At 50.6% G+C, this 20,482-nt stretch overlaps 1 pseudogene; it reads left to right on the top strand.

The window, feature by feature from the left end:
* Positions 1 to 5,621: 5,621 nt before the first annotated feature.
* On the top strand, positions 5,622 to 17,734 carry LOC142596130 (uncharacterized; annotated as a pseudogene).
* The last annotated feature ends 2,748 nt before the right edge of the window (positions 17,735 to 20,482 follow it).

Below are 20,482 nucleotides of genomic sequence, written 5' to 3'. Positions count from 1 at the left end.
ATCTTTCTCCTCCTCATTGTTCCTTTTCATCCTTGTCCTATCTTTTCATCCTCCTTATCCTCATCTTCCTTCTTGTGTTCCTCCTTCTTCTTCTCCTCCTCCTTCATGTTTTCCTCCAATTTCTCCTCATCCATCTCCTCCCATCGCTGGAGGTATCTAAAAGCCATGTAGAGGTGGCGCTTAGGGACCTGCTTTAGTGGTGCCTTGGCAGTGCTAGGTTAACAGTTGCACTCAATGATCTTAAGGGTCTTTGCCAACCTAAATGATTCTGATTCCATGGTTGTATGCAAGACGAAGCTTACAGAGGGTGGAAACAAGGCCAGGAGTCCTGGGAGAAACATGGAAACATTGTCCGAGCGTCCAGGGACCAAGTCAGGAAAGCCAAAGCCCAGACAGAATTGAATCTGGGCAGGGATGTCAAAGATAGCCAGGAGAGCTTCTTAAGTACGCAGGAGACAAAAAGCAGCCGAGGGAAATTGTGGGCCCCTTGCTCAACGAGACAGGGGACCTGGTTCCACAGACGTGCAAAAAGCAGAGGTACTGAATGCCTTCTTTGGCTCAGCCTTTACTAGCAAGAGCAGCCTTCAGGAGTGCCAGGTCCCAGAGAGCGGGTGGAAAGGCGGGAGCAAGGAAGAAGTACCCTTGGTGGAAGAGGATCAGGTCAGGGAATACTTGTGAAACAAGGGATATGCAGTTCTGAATGTCTCAAGACTATTTGTCTACTCTTCCATATGTTTTTATTACATTGTCTTAATATACCGCCATTTGTCTTAAGTCTGGGTTGTCTGTTTTGCCTCTCTAAAGTGTCTAGTTACAGACAAGTTCATGCTGTGATTTCTATTTTTATTATTAAATGCTATCAAACAGTGATGGACTTCTTCTTCACTGGTCCTGCATCAGGAGGTGAGTGGGGAACCTGTATTAAATACAGTTCATCTGAATAATCTGCCTGGTTGATACAAGCTGTGTTGTTCAGAGATGTCTAAAGTTTTGGGTTTTGTTTTTAAGGATAAAAAGCACTTGCCCCACTGTAAATATATATAGCATGTAAAATTTATATAGTATAGAGTGGGTTTGATACTCCTGAAATCAGCTCTTCCGTTCAGTGGTGGGTGAGAAGATGCTGTCGGTGTGACCCAGGGAAGATAAGTAACTGGGGACTTCAGCTGCCTAGGCAAGAACGCAGACGGCTTTCTCCTTTGACGTTAAAAGCTTCCAAAACCAGCAGCAGGTTGGAAGCTCAGCAGTAGCTTTTTACTGTGTGTGACACCATGACAAAAAGGAGCAAGGTTAATGTTTTACTAAATAGTGCAAGGAATATTTTGGTACCTGGAGAACACCCTAAAGCCAAAGGGTAAGTGTCCCCTGCCTAATGTTCCTATGGCAACAGTTATGTGAGGTGACATAAAGTAGCATGACCAAGAAACCACATAGCTTTCCTGTATCTGGCTTTTTTCCCTCTTTTGTCCTTTGGCTCCAAGATTTGGTGTCTTGTCTTTTGTCTGATGAATAACCCTGGCCTAAAAGTATCAAAGGAGGTTAAATGTTGACTGCTCTACCTCGATTAAGAGCTGCAGAAGCAACAACTGCCCCAAGTAGCTACTAAGCAGTAAATGGAGGGAGGGCAGTTCGTGACAGCTTCAGATTAGAGCTGTGGAGAAGCAGACTGGGCAGCTGCAGCCACGTCAGCTGTTTCTAACTAGGGGAGGTCTAATTAATCTACCTGAGGAGCAGAGATCCGCTTTCACCCGCACCCCCCCCTTTACATTTCACTGAAACTCATGGAAGGGGACTTGCATGGAACAGGAACAAAATACCTCCTTAATTTAGGGTGACTCTCGAGGGAAACCAGCTCTTAATGGAATAAAACTCACAGTTGTAGCACACTTCACTGAAACAATCTATGTTGCAGTTGAAGGTTTTTTCTGTCTGAAAATTTAACCCTGATAATATAAACTAGTGTGTGTAAAGGCAGGGAACAGGGGCCTTTTACTTACAAGAGCAGTTATAACACATGATGTAAAATTTAATCACTTAAAAAAAAAAAAAAAAAAGAGCAATTGCCTCCCATGTGTTCTTGGTAAATGAGGAGCTATACAATAGTACAGTTTCACCCTATTTTTGAGAAAATCACCAGATTTAAGCCACAGGTCTTCATGACAAATGAAAACATGAATACTGCAGTGGATTTACATAGAACATCCCATTTTTAACAATGATTGATCCAGAGTATTTGTCATGCAAATCACTTGTGTGCACCGAGTAATACTTCTATCAGTCCATATCTGTACAGTATTTACATTTTATCTTTAAAATCTTGCTAGAACCATTTTCCAAGAAAATGTAGAAATGAAACGGGTAAGCCGCAAATCCTTAATTTGTAGCATTTGGTCTACAACAGACCCAGCTTTTCCAGCAAGCCTATCTACGTAGATATGTAATGAATCTTAAAAATAGGCATTGTTTTATATATGAAGCACTACAAATGCTGCTCCGTTTACAAACGTTCAGTTTTGTACCAGTTTAAAATGGTTCAAAATGCGAAGTGACGTAGACCTTATTTTCTTTTGTTTTATTTTGTATTTTGTTTTGGTTTTTTTTCAGAGTTAGCCTTCAACAGTTCCGGTGGGGGTAGGTGATAGATCTTTGCTCACAGGCAGCGTTGCTGGGGTTTGGAATAGTAACAGGAACACAGCGTTTCCGTTCGCCATCCTGCGGGGTGCTGCAAAAGAGAGGGAAGAGAAAAAACCCCTGTTTCAGCGAGGAGAGTCCAAGCGGGTTACCTCTTTAATGATACAGGATAAATCCACCTAGTAGTGATTCTGTGTTTTATACCACTGTTATCAATAGCTTCAGCAGAAATTGGGTATTGTGGTACGTTAGTAACTTCTGAATTAGGGAGTGCAGGGGCTGCACGGAGTAAATGCACTGTAGGCTCCTGATCTTTATCAGGTTAGGATTAATATTTGAACCAAAGCACCACATCCCACCGTCTGGGAGGCGCCAGGTTCAGCCATTCAAAACATCAAAGCCCAAAATTCTTTCATTAAGATTTTTCACTGCAAATGGGTAGACAGCATGCGTTTGTCACCCGGGAGCCATAAATGAACCTTTGCAGTCTGACAAACAGCACTTGCTCCGTTCACTCCAGTAATTTTAATTCTTTGCCATCTGGGTCATATACTCGGCTTCTCAGCATCTTGTTGTGTCAATATTGAATTTTGTGCACTGGTGTCTATTAGGAATTTGATTAATTGTTTTTGAGGGCGAACTGGGATTAAAATATAGAGGCCATTATTATCTATCCATTGATAGGAGTCCACTTGCCAGATGGACAGACCCAATTGTCGTCCAGGCACTACTTGTTTTTTGATCTTGGATTTTGGGGAAGGAAAGGGTCATCACCCCCTCTCAGAGCTGGCGATGGTATCTGAGCGTTGGAAATGTTTTCTCTCCGATTGTGTCTTTGAACTGCATGAATTAGATCTTGGATAATGCTGGCAGGTTGTTTCTGAATTACAGCTCTCGGAATGCCTAATGTCAGTGCTTGATTCTATAGTTCTCTCCACCTCTGACCCCTAGGTTGACGATTAATAGATTTTGGTTCCTGGGACCTATTTTGGGGTGTTTGTTTAATTTGTCTGATGTTATCACTAGGATTTTGGGTTTCAACAGATGGATTACCCCATCCCATTTCTCGTACATGATTGATGATGTTGTGCATCAGTGTTGCCCACATGGGGAGATGTCTGCGCACTAGGGCCCCTTCCTGTTTGTTGGCAACCTCCCTCATGTCTAACAGGGCACTGAACTCTGCGTCCCTCCTAATTTCATCTCGTTTTGCAACGAGGTAGGGTTTGAGCATAGCAGGGGCTCCCTTAATTAAGGGCTTTAGCCTCTCATGATCCACGATTGCTGATATGGGAACGTCAAGAGGGCTGCGATCATGCATGGCCTGGATACCGGCAGCTTTTGTAATAGCTGTGGAAAGTTCATTTAGGGATTTAATAGGCATTACTAGAGGTTCTCCTCTCTCCCCTATATCAATTCCATCGGCCCAGTATGCCACTCTGCTGGTTATGGAGTGGGGATCATCTGGAGGCCTGGAGGCAGCATTTGAAAAGACACCAGGGCCCCAGAATCCATTGGTTTCCTCGCTGTTTAGTAAAATTGTATCTCTGCCTGTTAAACGTTCTCTCCAGAAATACTCAGTTTCAGTTTCGCCTGGCTTAGGGCCATAGCGTTCTTGTAGGTCAGCCATTTGGATTGGATCACATGGGGTTATTTCCTACTCCACCCCTAGGCCCAGTAGTTTCTTCTGTTTTTATAATGGGCCTCGCTACATATGTAGGGGCATTTGGAGGAGATAAAGAATCATCTTACACCGTTTCGTTATCATCGGGGTCAGCGCAGATGTTTCCATCCCATTCTTCAGGGGATACAGTTAATTTCCTAATTTGTACAATGTCAAGGGGGTTGGGAGCTTGCACAAGCATCATCTCAACCTTCTCTGCCAATTTTTGGTTTTCCTCCTTTTCTTTCTGTACCTGTTTCTGTAGTTGTTCAATTTGTAGGGACAGTATTAATTCAGCTGCCTTCCTGCCTTCTAGTTCGTCCTTTAGATCCTGCTCCCTTCTATGAAACCTTTCTCAGTCTTTGCAGGCAGCTTCTAAGCAGGTGCCTAGCATTTTGCAAATGACTCCCTTTCCTTTCCCATTTTTAATATTTCCCCTGGTAACTTTTAGCTGTTCTTCCACAGCTTCCCTATCATGCCAGTTATCACAAGCCCATTCTTCTGAGAATCTGGGACTCGGACTTACTCCCTTTGTTTTTAAGTAATCAGAGCTACTGCTTACCATCCTGCCGACTACGCCAAACTGTCGCGAACGCAGGTTTGTAAATCCTGCTGATTATGTTAATTTGTTATGAATGAGTGACTTTACACAGTTTGATTTAGTAGCAGTTGAGAATTTACTTGTGGCAAATGGCAGGATTTGACTGTGATATTTTAATAATACTCAGTCCTCAGTGATTAACAAAGTGATCAGACAAAACTGATCAAAAGAGTGACTTTAGTTACAGATTCGAAGATGGCAAGGTTCACTCTATTACTAGATGGAAGAAGTGCAATAAAGGGAAATTGAGTTACACTGAGCTGGAATGATTCACAGAGAGATCATGTGTGCAGGGGATAAGGGGGACCCTCCCGTTGAGTCCCAAGGTTCAGAACAGACCCCCTTGCTTTCTAAACTGCTTTTCAGAGAGGAGTGGAGGTGCGGCTGGGTCCAATCTTAGTCTCAGGCTTGGTCAGTGGTTTATGTGAATAGGGATAATATGTATGTAAATATCTAGTGGCAGGGTAAGGCTCACTTTGTAATTAAATCATAAAGCTGCTGCTTTCTAGGATGGTGAGATGATTGCCCAGAAAGCCCATCCAGTGCTCTTGGCAGCCCCTGGGTCCAGATCCCAACCCTGGAACACCCCTCTTCCACACATCCAGGGTCCCTGTGCAGGGATGAGGGAGAGCCCGACCGTACAGGCTCATGACCCCTTCCTAGAAAAGCTTCTGTAGGCTCCAGCACCTGAGCAGAGTGCACTCAAGGCTGCTTTGGTTTTTGAAAATGGACCTGAAGGTGATGCCCACTATGTGCTTAGAGCAGACAGAGGTCGACCTTAGAGAAGACAACTTGTCTGCTGTGGATGCTCTGCTGTTCCAGCACCAGATTTTGCAGGTGGGTTTGCCCCTGCGCTGCCAGTTGCTCTGCTTCCATTGCTGCAACCACCCCACAGGGCATTTGCCACCACCCATGGTCAGTACAGAGATAAAGCACTGGCCACATTTCTCCTTCAGCAATATCTGAAGCCAGCTGGATGGCTTTCACCTCTGCAAACTGACTCGACTCCATGCCTTCAGCAGTTTCTGTGACTTGTCGTATAGGACTCCGTGCAGCAGCTTTCCACCTCCGATGCTTGCCCACAAGACGACAGGACCCATCAGTGAACTGCTTCTCATTTTCTGGCACTTTATTCTACAGGAATACCTGCTTTTTGTTGTTGGAAAACTAGAAGTTAATTAGTACATTTGAATGCAGATGCTGCATAAAGAGCATCCAATAGGCTATTACAACAGTTTAATCCCAGGTTCATTTCAGCCTGTGTATCCTAGCAAGCACCGTGTAACGTATGAAGGATTCTCATAGTTTACAGATTCTGGCGGAGGAAGAGTAAGATAACTCTGATAAGCACCTCACATCTGGATTGCACGTTCCTTCATTAATGTGGGCTGTGATCAGTTGAGTCACACACAAACCCAGAAGTTTCAGTCTTTTTGTGAGTTTAAATAGAAAGGTTTAGCATATGTACAGTATCTTTTCCATTGCTCGTATGGAAGCTGGTATTACTTCCCCATCAGTTTGGAATTATGTGCCTTGCATTTTGACATCAGAATTTGAAAGAGACTATTTAATTCTTTCTATTTGTTAACTCTCAACAGTGTTTTTCTTGATGGTGTGAACTGACGTGTTCCAGTCTTTGTCTGTGCTAGCGGTTGAATTTCACAGCTCGCTCTGCAGGCCCTCCCTTTGAGTGCGCAGTGCAACAATTTTGTTACGAAGGGGTGCAGATGGTTTCGGTGTCTTTCCAGGCAACTCAGTACATGAAGACTTATTACTGTCTAATGTCTCCCTCCTGCAGAATGCCTGTTTCCTTCCACTATATTTTTTACATTGATCTATGATCCATTTTGGAAATTATTTGCAGTTTCTAGTCCTGAGAACCTAGACTCTCTTGTTCCACTTTTAAGATTTGCATTCTAGCAGAAAGCTGAAGGAGTGTATCCAGGACGTGTTCAAAATAGCCGCTGCTTTGGTATAACAAGAAATGGTGCCCTTGCCTGACGTTCTGGTGATGTGCTGTAGTGAGAGATTCCTGGTCCTGCTTCGTGCCGAGTTGTTGGGAAGCCTGACCTTTTTGGCATAACAAAGATGCATGTCCAGACATTTGTTTGGCTATCAAAAGATAATGTTCTAAATCCTTTCTTCTTTGTTCTGTAGAGCTGTCCTCTTATATCCTGCTATCTTCTCTGGATTCACAAACCTGAAATGCAGTGTATGGATTTCTGAAAAGAAAAAACCTATTATGCAGGTAACTATCACTCAAATAGCATAAGCGTGTGTGAAGAGATGAAACCTTGTTTGACTTTGGGGTGGTGGTGGGGAAATATGCTTTTAAACATTTGTCTGTGCTTGTTTTTAAAGTGTAAAAAGATGGTTGCTGTATCAAAGAGGTATACAATACATCGTTCTCCCAAGATTCTCACAATAGCACTGAGGAGATTTGTAAATTTTACAGGTGGAAAGATCAACAAGGTATGATAAAGTCCCTGTGTGGCCATAAGAACATACCTTACTCTTAAAGAGCTAATTCTGCAGAAAACATTTCTCTGCAACTTAAGTTATTAGATGTTTATGAGAACAGGTATTTTTAAATGAATCAAAAAATATATTAATATAATCCTAGTCTGTGTTTTTAGAAGTGTTTTTCTCAGGCCATTCCATGGAGTATTTCAGGATAATTTTTGAATCTTCTTGGTCTCTCTTTAGAATGTAAAATGTCCTGGATCTTCAAGCATGTGTGTATGTCCCAATCAGCTGGGGAACCACTCATCTATGCTTGATATGCAGTTCTTGTACAGAGGGGTTTCAGCTGTACCACAGGACACTCTCTCTGCTTCATAAAGGCAGCTATCAGCTTGATTTCTAACAGGGTAAAATCTGTGCTGACAAAGAAATTCAAACCTTACTGGTAACCACTGTTTTTAGGGGAAAAGGTTGCATTCTATGTTTTGTCTGATTTGTTTTGCTGTGTTTTGTTCTGTAGTGTTCTAACTGTGATGCCATTTGGAAGCCATGCAGTTCATCTAAAGGAATCATTGTCTCTATTTGCAGGCCAGTAACGGACTTTGGTATGGAATGAACGATGCCTCGATAGACCTTTCTGATATCAAAGCAGTTCTCAATCAGCAGGCTTCTGTACTTTTTTATATCAGGTAATAACAAATACTAAATGTGTTGAGAATATATTTACTTTCCTGTTACTGATCTTTTTCTTCCTTTCAAGTGTTTTTCTTTCTGTCCTAGGAGGAGATTACTACTTGTATAATTCGGTTCTGTCAAACCTGAAATTGCCCGTGCCGTTATTATCTTTCATTGCTTGGGCTTCAGCTGCTGCGCTTGTGTACATTGCTATAGATTTGCTCTCTGTAGGTGGCTAATTTAGAAAAGAGGAGAAATTAAGGCCATAGATGGTATAAGGGTGAGTTACGGCTCTGAAAAGGATAGTCATTGTAGGAAGACCATTATCTAATTTTCAGTTTTGGCTAAGTCTTCCGTATATGTCTGTCATATGTGTGTCATATGAACTGTTCCTATAAAATTACAGGATGGGGTTTAGTCCAAGAATAGGCTGAAAGAAAAACTCTAAACTAAGAACCCTGCTCTTTTCCCCAGGCACTGTGATTTGACGCTCGGAGAACGTGCTTCTTACTTACCAGCTCCGTCTTACCCCTGTTCATTGCTTGGTCAGCCGTGGGCTAATAGTGAGCAGGCTGGATTTATGGGAGCACGCCTTTCTCCTCATACGATTAAGGTAATTTGAGGGGGGCAGATAATGGCACCAAATTGATAGTGGGTTTTGGTTTTGATGTGGGTTTTTTTTGTTGTTTTTTTAGTATCTGAGGGGTTTTCTTCCTTCTGCACTGCAGCTTTCTTCACAGCCCTCATGCTATAGCCAGAGTTATTCAGAGTGGCTAATCCTAAATTGTGCAGCCGTGCTTCTTCATTACTTTATACTTCCAACTCAGCTTTCTAAAGCACTGAAGACTATGCTCTTGAGACAATTTAAGTAGAAGTTTGGATCATGAATCTAAAGAAAATGGACTGAGACGTGATGATTCCACTTGCCAAGTCCAACCTGTTAAACCTTCTGAGATTTTCTTTTCTAGAACAAACGGATTGCTTGAAATGGCGAGTTATGTTTGTTGCATCTGGAATTTCTCCCCTGGGATGTATTCGGTGTTCAGGAGCATTATAATGTTCCTAATTGATGTGAAATACCGAGAAAACACGCAGCAGCAAATGTCATCACAACACCTTGTGCTATTATCCCATTAGAATTTGCAGAGCTGAGCTGACATACGAGAACACGTCACCTTAAGAGAAGTTCCTCTGGGATAATACTTGCTAAGTTTCATAAAGTATATTTGGGGGGGTGAGTGGGGTGATGTGTAAAACGGGGATAGCGCATATAACTCAAAGTGACCTGGTTTAACTTCCAATGTAGAAGCATTGCAAACAGTAGTTCTCTAGTAAGGAGAGTATTTTTTTCTGTCTGTTAACTTCTATGTTTTAATTGTAGATGCCTATAGCTTTGTTGCTGGCTCCTCAAGTAATAATCTTAGAATCTCTCACATAGAGCCAGTTGAAGAGCTTGTCAGAGGAAATAAGGTAAAATGAGAACACTCTGACTAAAACAAAGTTTCACACAAGATTATCACTGTTTTACCTGTCTCCTAATACTATTGAATAGAAAGATTTAAATCAGCCCAGAGAATTCCACACTGTACATCTAATGTTGCAAACCTCAGCACTGAGCATTTATCATGCTGATCTTAAATACAGGCGGATGCCTCCTGGAAAACTTTTGTTTCTTCATAGAATGTTCTTCCATTTTTTCCCCATTGTCTGGAATACTCTTTCTATTCCTCTCTCACCTTTTTCCATCCTAGGCTGTGTGAATGTAAGTTCCCACCACCTGCTCTGCCATTTGGGAGAGAGAGGGAAAGCCATGTGTTTACTTTTTTCTAGTTGTGGGGAGAGGAAATCCAGTGGCTTTGGCTGTTGATGTGATTCAGAGCAGCAAGTGAAGGGAGACAGATGTGTTGGGTGTGGGGTTTTTAATGCAATACTTGCAGAATCAAGAGGAAGAAAACCCACCTTCTCCTGGAGCTGAGGAAGGTGTCATCATTAGGTTTCTAAAGGGAATGTCTTTCAGAGTTTTCCAGTAGCCACCAATTTTTTTACCTAGGGGGATTTTACTCCTAACATTCATCTTTTAGATGGACTTTTTCAGGTGAAAAACATGTTTTTATCTTGCGTAGTGCCCCTGGGCCTCAGAAATCTTCTGAGAATGACGCTGTCCTGGTTTCAGCTGGGATAGAGTTAATTTTCTTCCTAGCAGCAGGCATAGTGCTGTGTTTTGGATTTAGTAGGAGAAGAATGTTGATAACATGCTGATGTTTTTAGTTGCTGCTGAGTACTGCTTATGCTAGTCAAGGACTTTTTCAGCTTCCCATGCTCTGCCAGGCGCACAAGAAACTGGGAGGGGGCACAGCCAGAATAGTTGATCCAAACTGACCAAAGGGCTATTCCATACCATATGACGTCATGCTCAGTATATAAACTGGGGGGGGGTGGCCGGGGAGCGGCGATCGCTGCTCGGGAACTGTCTGGGTATCGGTCGGCGGGTGGTGAGCAATTGCATTGTGCATCACTTGCTTCGTGTATCATTATTATTATTATCATTATTATACTGTTACTATTAGCATTACTATTTTACTTTATTTCAATTATTAAACTGTTCTTATCTCAACCCAGGAGTGTTTCTCACTCTTACTCCTCCGATTCTCTCCCCCATCCCATCGGGGTAGGGGGAGTGAGCGAGCGGCTGCGTGGTACTGAGTTGCTGGCTGAGGCTAAACCACGACAGACGCTCTTCTAGAAACTGTAGTGATGGAAGCACTGTTTGCCCCTGAAGAATCCAGGAAGATTCCTTTCAACTTTAGCTGTGAGGTTGAGAATCTTCTTACTCAAAACCATTACTGAAACCATTTCTACCAAAGAAGAAGTTGCTGAAGGGATTATCACAAAAGCTGATAATGTGCATCCCAGTATCAATGGTCAGCACAAAGTCAGGAAAAAAATCCTTGGACACTGAAGGGGAATTCCTTGGGCGGTGTGAGTCTGAAGACAGTAGAGACAAAGACAAAGAAAGAAGATCAAAAGAACCTGAACTAATTTCGAAAGAAAATCCTTTGTACATGAAAGGGTCTCCTGAGAGCGAAGAGAAATCAGAGCAAACTTCCTCCATAGAGTCTGACAGTGAATGTATTTCTAACAAACTTGCATCTCTAGATATTATAGATAAATGCCAGGATGCAAAGGACATTTCTAATAGCTATGTAGAGGTACCACCTGTTAATGACTCTCCTATTACAAAGCTGGATAACGTTTTGGTGAGTCCATTTTCTAGAGAAAATGAGGGACTGTGAGTAATATGAGTAATAAAAAATGGGAAGGAGATAAACATAGGAAAAAAAGATAAGAAAAAAATACACAACTCTCAAAAAATGGACAAGAACCACGACGGAAAGAAAAGAGAAAACTCAGACACTGAAGAGAGGGAGAAGGAGAAGCAAACCAGAAGCAGAGCAGATGATCATTCCCACAAGAGGAGGTACTCTCGCAGTGTGGAAAGAAATAAGCAGAATTGTCATAAGCAGGACTATCGCAAGGAAAGCAAGTACAGCTCTTCCCATAATGAAAGAAACAGTCCAAATAATGTCAGAAGCTCGGGAAAATATTCTCGTTCTAGATCCCGAAGCAGAGAAAGAACAGAACAAGACGGGAATAGGTATTATCATTGCAAAGGAGAGAGGACTTGGAGCAGAGAAAGATAGTATCAAGATGAACCACGGAGATGGGGCAAATGCAGACACTACAATGATTATTATTCCTCTCATGGAATAGACATGGTAGAGAGAGAAAGTCCTCTCAGTGCGATAACGACTTTGACAAATGGAGTCAGGCTTACAACAACAGGTCGCATAAGGATTAGCATTGCGAAAGCAGGTGGCCTCACAACGCCCTCTCTAGAGAGGAAGATGTGCATCACTTTAGCAGCCACAGAGCAAACTTACATCATTGTTCAGTACCTCAGCAGCAATCTGAAAAATATTCTTGTGAAAGGCATGCACTTCCTCCTGTGTCAGCTCATTCACATTTTGAGGACCTTTCCTGGGAAAATGAAAAAGAAAAATTAAGACATGGCAAAAGAAAAGACACCCACACAGAAGGAAGCGGAAATGAAATAGAAAAGAAATGCTGAAAGATAGGTGTCCAAGGAATGAAAAAAATACAAGAAGGTCAAGAAGAAAAAGAAGTCAAAAGATAAACATTGAGAGAAGGAGTGCAAGTAAGCAAGCTTTCTGGCATGATCAGTAATTTTTTGCTCAGTCTTTTCTGGGTGTTTCTCATGTCTGCCTGTTTTTCATTGTTCCTAAGTTATTTCTATAGCATAATCTGTCTGGGGATCACATCATTAGGTTGGTCAAGTGAAGACAAGAAAGATATTGCTGAACTGCGTTAGAACACTGGATCTGGACGCTGTAGTGATAATCACATCTGACTTCTCTTTTGTTACTGCATTTACAGCCAAGTTCAGTGTCAGCACAACTCCTAGCTAAGCCTAGCTAAGAGAAGGTTTTCCCTAGTTTTGCATAATCTCTTAGCCCTGGAATGGTTTGGATTAGTGTGGTGAAACCTAATTTGTGATCCTGAGTAGATGGACTGGGCTTTGCATCCTGGGTTTAAGTTGTGAGGAAAAGAGAACTGGGAAAGTTGTGTCATTCTCAGCTTGGTTTTTTGTGTCTTACAGCCTTGTGGGACACAGCTGGACAGGAGAGGTTCCCGAGCATGCACGCATCCTATTACCATCAGGCTCCTGCTTTTCTTATGGTAAGGGTAGCGTCTGAGCTGTGATCTGGTGGAACTTTGACTGATAACAGTCCCAGCAGACACTTGACCCATATGTTACTTTTTATGGTTACGCTGCCTTCTATTTCTTGTCTCTTCCCGTGGTTTAAAAAACTTTCCTACACTGTTCTTTCTTCCCTCGCCAGATAAAACCAGTGTAGTTGGGTATGTTTAGCTCTCTCCTGTCTTTCCTGATAGCACTCTTACTATATTCCACGGCTTTGCTGTCTTCTAAATTGCCTTCCTTTTGTCACTGTGTTTCCAGCAAGGTGGTACGTACAGCGGAATTGTACGTGGTTATTTAGAAGCAGTCCTGTCAGAGGTGATGTGAGGGAAGAGGGCATTCCTTTCTTGTTCTGTGATGTGACTATTGCATGATGTAGTACAACCCTGTTCTGACACGTTCTGCAGGGGTACTACATGAGACATGGAGATAACATTCTCCACACGCCAAAACACTCAAACTGTAAAACTTCTGTGCAGCCCCTGCAGAAATGGGCTTCCCGCCGTTCTGAAAGCTGGGAGGGGGAGCAGGCCATCAGGCAGGAGAAGCGGCCCTGAAGATGTCCATGGAGGGTTGGAGATGGTGGTCAGCCAGCACCAGCACAATGATGAGGCGTTTTTGATCACGGTCAAAACACAGACCGAGAACAGGCCAGCAAGACAGCAATCTCCACTTCTGGAAGGTTCCCAAATCCCAAAAGGGCAAACTCAGTGGAAGGCGCTTCATTTTCTTTTCCTTCTTTTCTGCATGAGCTCTTCCAGTGTGGTAGGAGGAAGAGAAGCAATGAAGCAACAAAAAATATGACTTGTGTTAAGCCTGAATAAATCTCAGGCATCTAACATTGCCGAGGGAGAGAGGCAGGGCTCTGGAGTGCACTGAAGGGAACGGAAGGTCCTGGGGGTCCGCTGGGACGGGTGCACACGGGGCTCTGGGACAGCTGGAGAGCAACAGGGAACAGGAGGGCAAATGTGGGGCTTGGGGCAGCCCAGGAGGACGCAAATGCCCGGGGCCGAGCGGGCCTCGTGCCACCCACAGGGGATACCCTGCCCCTCCCGGCCTGGGTGGCGGGTCACAGTGGTGCCCTTTGTGACGCGCCTCTGTGACACCCTGTGGCGCTGCATGTGGTCAACGTGGCCGCGGCCCCCACCCCACAGTGTCCGGCAGGACAGTGACGGGACAGGGCAGGAGCGTGGAGCTGGCGAGGAGCCCCCGAGCACAGCCCACGTCTTTCACCGGCAGCCCCGCGGTGCCGAGGCATTTTGCCAAAGCTTCCCCCTTCCCCACCCTCACCCCTTTCCTCCGTCCCGCGGGATGGCGCAGAGACCCCCCAGCCGCCCCAGGCTGGCCTGGGAGCAGAAGGGGGCTCCCCAGGAGAGCAGCTCTCCACCGCAGCCCTACGAGCTGTGCGTGCCCAGGCCGCTGCAGAGCAGTAAGTGAGGGGCCCCGGCGGGCTGGGCAGGGCTGGGGCCAGCGACCGCACCCTCATCCACGTGGGCCAGGGTCCTGTCTCCCTGGCACACGGGCACTGGGGGACCCACGGGCGGGGAGCAGGGCGCTGCCGGAATGCTGCTCAGGGCTGGGAGCCGCCCCCGCACAGCCTCCCCCAGGGCGGGAGAGAGCAGAGGGGACCCGGCTCCTGCTCCGCGATACGATACGATACGGGCAGCAAGAGGCAGCTGGCCTGGCAGGAGGCAGCGGTGCTGGGCGACGGGGACCTTTCCAGCCTGTCTGCAAGCGAGATCCTAAGCCCGCTGCACTCGTGGCTTTCCGCGCCGTGCTGTGCTCCAGCATTGCAGCCCATCTGCCGGGCACCCTGCAGCCCGGGCACCCACGGGGAGACTGCGCCAGGGGAGCCGGCATGGGGCTGGACGGAGGGCAGAGCTCCTTCGTCTCCTCACGTTTGCCTTCGGCCCCTCTCTACAGCCTTCCGCGCTCTCCTCCTTTCCTAGGTGCCTCCTGGTGTGAGCCCAGCTGGCGGGCTCTCTACAGACTTGCAAAGCAATCGATGCGGTTCATCCGGGCTTTCCTGAAGAGCTCAGCAAAGGTAACCGCGGCCATTCCCATGGTAGCTGTGCCTGCACCTCCTGACGGGGCTGCCGGCTCTGCTGCCTGCTGCTGGGGCTGCTGGGGGGCTGCTGGCTGGGCAGAGCTGCTCCCCCCCAGGGTCTCCTCCACAGCACTGCAGCACCAGTGCTCCAGTCCTGCTGGCCCTGTGCCTACCTTCTCACGCTCCCCGTTTGTCTCTCTGTCGCCCGGCTGCCAGGAGGAGGCCCAGAAGATGCGGTTCCTAGAGAGCGTCTGCACCCTGTGCAAAGCTGCCAGGCGCAAGGGCTTGTCACGGAGCCTGAATGCCTTCTGCCAGAGATTTGAGCTGGCAGAGAGTATCAAGGTGAGGGGACAGCCGGCAGGCGTGGGGAGCGGGGCAAGGTCCCCAGGCACCGGCGGCACGCTGTGAGGACAGCGCATGGGCAGGGGGAGGGCAGGGACAAGCGTGCGTGGCCACTGAGCTGCCGCGAGGGGACTCGGGTGCCACCGAGAAGCCCTGCCAGCAGAGACGCCAGCACTGGGGGTGGCAGGGGGCACTCTGGGGACCGGTGCTGGGGCGGGGGCAGAGGGTGTCCACCAGTCCCGCCGCCTGGTGCTGGGTCTGCTGGCACTGGCTGCTGGCGGCTGCCAGGGCCCATGCCGCTTGTGCTCTGCAGGTGCTGCTGGAAGAGGAGCCCAGGGACCAGCTGCGCACAGCGGTGCGGCAGCAAGCCATGCTTGCCATCGCTGCCTTGAGCGAGCCAGCCCCTGGCTTGGCTGGCACCTCTCCACAGCCCGTGGCCCTGGGCCTGGCCGGGGGCATCCCCCATGCAGGCAGAGTGCAGTGGTGCTGTCAGAGGGCCTCTGCTCTGCTCTGCCCTGCCCTGCCCTGCTCGCGGCTGCCCTGCCTCCCTAACCCAGGCGCCTCAGGCACCTTGAAGCCATTTTAAGCCAGCAGAGTAGGATGGCAAGGCCAGCACTTTCAGAGGCAGCTGAGGAAATGGCTGCGCTCCAGTGGCAGCACCATCCTCACCTGTGTGCCCTCCAGGTGCCAAACATCATGAGGGGCATCTATGAAAACATGGAGTGCATCCGCACGGCGTCAGCCTGGCACAGCTTGGACTTGCTGCTTCTCCTGATGACCGACCAGTGCCCCAGGGAAGTGGTCACAAGCCTCCTGAAGCTCTCTCCGTCGTCATGCGACAGGTGCTGACCCCAAAAGACTTTCTGCCTGCCAGACCCACGGAAAAGTGCAGGGCATCCCCGAGGAGCAGGGCCCTCCACGCCACCACGCTTTCCAGCCCTGGCGGGGCGGCCAGGCCTGCAGTAGCCAAAGCTGGCCAAGCCAGCCCAGAGCCCCGCCACGAGGTTCCTCCCTGCCCCACGGGGAACACTCTCTCAGCCCCCTCCTCCTTGCCCAGGCAGGGACCCAGGCACTCCAAGCCAGGGGGCGGGAAGGGCCGCGGCTGCAGCACAGCCTGGGTCCGGCGGGGCTGGCCCAGGCACAGTGTGGTGGCCGAGGCAGCCCCGCTGACAGAGCGCTCTGGGCCCGCAGTGCTGCTCTGGCCATGTGGGATGTGATGCTTTCCCAGCCCCACACGCTGGTGAAGGTCTTGAGGGAGCTGCTCAACAGGCTCGAGGACCAGCAGCTGCGCAGGATGTTCGGCTCCAACACAGAGGACGCCTGCATCCCGCACTTGGCTGTGAGTGACCAGACCAGTCCTTGCTCAGCCTCAGGGCTGTGCCTGCCTCTCCAGGAAAACAGGCACAGCCCTCTCCCCTCCCATCTGCCCGCAAATGGGCAGATGTCCTGTCCTCCTCCAGGACATACGGGCACAGCCCCTTAGGGCCAGCGGGGACCTGCCCAGCGCCAGGTTCCCCTGGGCAAGCCATGCAGGGCCACCCCAAACTGCTTGGGGCCCGGTGCACAGGCACAAAGCCCAGGCAGCCCCTGCCTGCCCAGGCAGCGCTCTGCTTCCCCGCTGCCTGCATCCCCCCGCCCCGCTCTGCACACTGGAAACCTGGGGCAGGGCCAGGGCAAGGGCAAGGGCAAGGGCTGCCTCGGGGGCAGGGGCAGAGACGTGGCCATGGCCTCTGCACAGGCTGAGCGGGCTGCAAGGTTGGGGACAGGAGACTGCTCCTCACCACTCGCGTCTCGTGCCTCCTTTGTGGCAGCTCTTGCTCTTCCAGCGCTCCTCAGAGGCGTCAGAGCAAGAGGCTGCCGATGCTCAGAGGACAGGAGGAGCCGGCACAGACGACCATGTGGTGTGCGGCAAGGCGCAGGGCACGGGGGTGCCAAGCGGCCCTCCGCGGGCACAGCTGCCCCCAGGACAGGCTGTCTGGCCCCGCTGCCCTTGCCCTGAGCTGCCAGGGGGAACCAGGAGCCGCACGGTGCGGGGAGCCCTGCGGGCTCTGCCAGTCTCTCACTGCCGCCTTTGTTTCAGCTGCTGGCCTCCGGCGACATTAAATCAGAGGACTTTGCTGGCCTGTACAAAGTCCACAGGTACCTGAGGCGGCCAAGCCTGGTGCTGCTCTCGCTGGTGCTCAGAGGCCTCCTCACGCTGTCACAGAGACCCGAGACAGTGAGCAGGGCAGAGTCAAGTGAAGCCCCACATTGGCAGCGTGGGGCTGGGGCAGCGGGTAACACGCAGGGGGGCTTGGCCTGGGCTGGCAGTCAGGAGGTGGGGTGACGGCTCCAAATGCCCTCGCTGTCCCCTTCCCGGGCCACAGGGTCCTTCAGGCTCGCAACTTGCCGCTGCTCAGCCAGCTGCAGGAGCTCTCGCTCCTGGCGCATCCCTGCAATGTCGGGCAGGAGTTTCTGCTGCGCACCGAGGCAGCCAGCGCCAAAAGTGCCTCGGTGGCGGGAGCGCTGTCCCCAGAAGAAGCGTCCTGCTGAGAGGGGGACGATTAGGTACAGCCGATGCTACGGGCTGCCTCTGGGGCCTGGGGCAGCGGGCCTCTCTCACGAAGGGGTCACAGCCTGCTCGTTGCCAGCTTGGAGATCGCTGCCCTTCCCCGCACCCTGCAGTGCACAAGCCGTGGGGGTCCGCAGAGTGCTGCCATGGAGGGGCCTGATGGCTGCCTGGGGAGCTTTCCAGGCCCGGAGGGTTACCAACCCCTGTGCCCGTTTGGGCCAGTCGGGAAAGGGGGCGGCTGAGCAGGGGACACACAGCCTTTCTTCTCCTGCCCTAACTTCCCTCCCTGCTGCTATCCCCGTGTCCCCATCAGCGCGCCCATGGCCACCACCTGCCTGGAGGCTGCTGCAGGGATTCCTGTGCTGCCTGCCCTGCCAGGAAGCCTGACGGGAGGCTGCTGCTTAGTGGCCAGAGCACTTTTGCCAGGGTGGTCTTTCACTGCTTCACAACCAGGAAATTCTGTGCTTCACACAGGCAAGAAAAATGCTGGTCCTGCTGCCGGACATCCTGGAGAGCCAGCAGAATGCCAGCACTGACAACAAGAGGAAGGCCCTGCTTGTCTTCAGAAACGTCATGGGCCATATGAAGAGGAAGGAGGCCAGCCTCACCGCTCTGCAGCTGGCGGAGAAGCTCCTGCCGCTCTTTGATGACGTAAGGCTGCTGTGGGAGCCTGAGCCCCACTGATGGGCCCTCCGCAAGGACAACTGCCCGGCAGCCCAGCCCTGGGGCAGCCCTTGGCCAGGGCTCTTCCCCTCCTCATGCCCCCAGGCTCTCGTGGGGATGGCTTCTGGGCTCTGCAGCCCCACACGCCTTCTCCCTCACAGCTTGATGCCTCCGGGCGACCTGAGCCCCCTGGGGCCATTCAGCCGTGGCTGCAGATCTGGCCCACAGCTCCTGTGTGCAGAACCTGACTCCAAAGCAGCCCCCCTCACATCAGCCACGCTCACGCCCTTGCTCAGGGAGTGCCTGTTGCTAAAGTCCTCCTCTCCTCCTCCCTAGCAGGAGTCCAGCCAGCTGCGAGAGCTCTCCATCTGCCTCTTCAAAGACGTCATGCAGATGGCGGTGGGGAACGACAAGCGGCAGCTGAAGAAGAGCGTGCAGAGAAGCCTGCTCCCACTGCTCTTCCGCATGAGTGACCGGACCGAGAGCGTGGCTGAGGTACAGATTTCAGGCCCCAGTGGCCATGTGGAGAAGGGCGTGCTGACACCACAGGGGTGGCCTGGGCATCAGGGAGGGGCAAGGGCTGCTGGCAGTTGGACTCTGGGCAGAGCTCCCCTCCTTGCCTGCACCACTCCCCCCACTGCCTTCCTCCTCCCTCTGTGCCTCCTGCTGCAGAGGAGGACTGGGAGGTGGGGTCCCCTCCCATCCCCGCTCCCCCCAATCCGCCCTCCTCCAGCACACCCCAGAGGAAGGCTCCCGCCATGCCCAGCGTGAGGAGGGGCGCAGAAGCTGGCACGGACATTTCCCACACCTGCCCTACCTGGTCAAGCTGGGCTCAGCAGCAGCCCATGGCCACCAAGGCCTGAACATGAGAGGCCCTAGAGGCTTCCCAGCTGCCCCTGCAGGTCTTGGAGGCCAGGCCTTTGAGCCCCAATCCTTCTCCACAAGCCCCCCAGTCCCTCTCCACAAGCCCCCCAATCCCTGTCCCCCTCTGCAGACCTCTCGGGAAGCCCTCCTCGTCGCTGCAGAGCTGCTCAAGTGGAAACAGCTCAAGCACCTGACCAAGACCCAGCAGGCATGCAGAATTGGGGAGTGCTTGGTGAGGACAACCCCCAAGCCCCAGGGCCCACGCTGGACGAGGGCTGCCCCCTGTGCCGCTCTGCCTCGCCTGCCCTGCTCCAGCCCAGAGCCCACAGCCTGGAGCTGCATCCTCCTTCCCTGCCCTCAGGCACAGAGCCCCCCAAGGGCTCTTCTCCACGCCCCTCTCCCCTCCCCACCCTCAGCATGTTGCAAGCCCGGCTGCGCCCTGGCTCAGAGGCTGTCAGGACCTGCAGAGCCTGCTCTGCCTGCGCCTGCCTCTGAACCTCAGCCCCATGCCCTTGTGCTCTCTCCAGCTGCTGCAGGACAGGAGCAGAGTTGAAGAATACCTGAGTCAGAGCCTGCCATACTTGATCGATGCTCAGGTCGCCTTGCGAGAGGCGGCCGTGAGCTTCATTGGTGAGCCACAGCCCCTGTGCCCCATGGGGTCCCTCTTTTGGCAGCCTGGCCCCAGCCCCTGCCGCTGCACTGGCAGCAAGGGGCAGCCCTGCGGCTGCCACAGCCCCGACTGCCCCGTGCAGGGCCTGGGCAGCCAGGGGCTCTGTGCCTCCCTCTCCCAGCCCTGCCCACGCAGCTGGGCTTGCTGGCAGCCTTGCTCAGTCCCACCCGCCCTCGCCTACTGTCCTTCCCTGGGCTCACCCTGCTGAGGGGGAGGAGGGTGTGCAGCCAAACCGGCAGAGCCGGGAGCTGCGCTGCTGGGAGCATGCTGGGGAGCGGGAGGTCTGACGCAGCTCTGTGCCTAGGGCTTGCCGCGCAGCACCTGAGGGACAACAGCGAGGGGAAGCTGTCTGAGATCTGCAGCGGTGAGCAGGGGCAGTGCTGTGTGTGCCGGGGCTGGAGGGGCAGGCCCACAGGGCCTGGGCAGTGTGCTGATGCTATGCCTCGCCCTGCTCCAGGGAAACGCTTTCAGGGCAGAGGAACACCTCCGGGGCATTCCTGAGCAGCACCTTCCAGCTCATCCATGTGTCCCA

The sequence above is a fragment of the Pelecanus crispus genome, chromosome 27 (genome assembly GCF_030463565.1).
Source record: "Pelecanus crispus isolate bPelCri1 chromosome 27, bPelCri1.pri, whole genome shotgun sequence".
Classification (NCBI taxonomy): Eukaryota; Metazoa; Chordata; class Aves; order Pelecaniformes; family Pelecanidae; genus Pelecanus; species Pelecanus crispus.
This window is presented reverse-complemented; position numbering and strand designations above follow the sequence as displayed.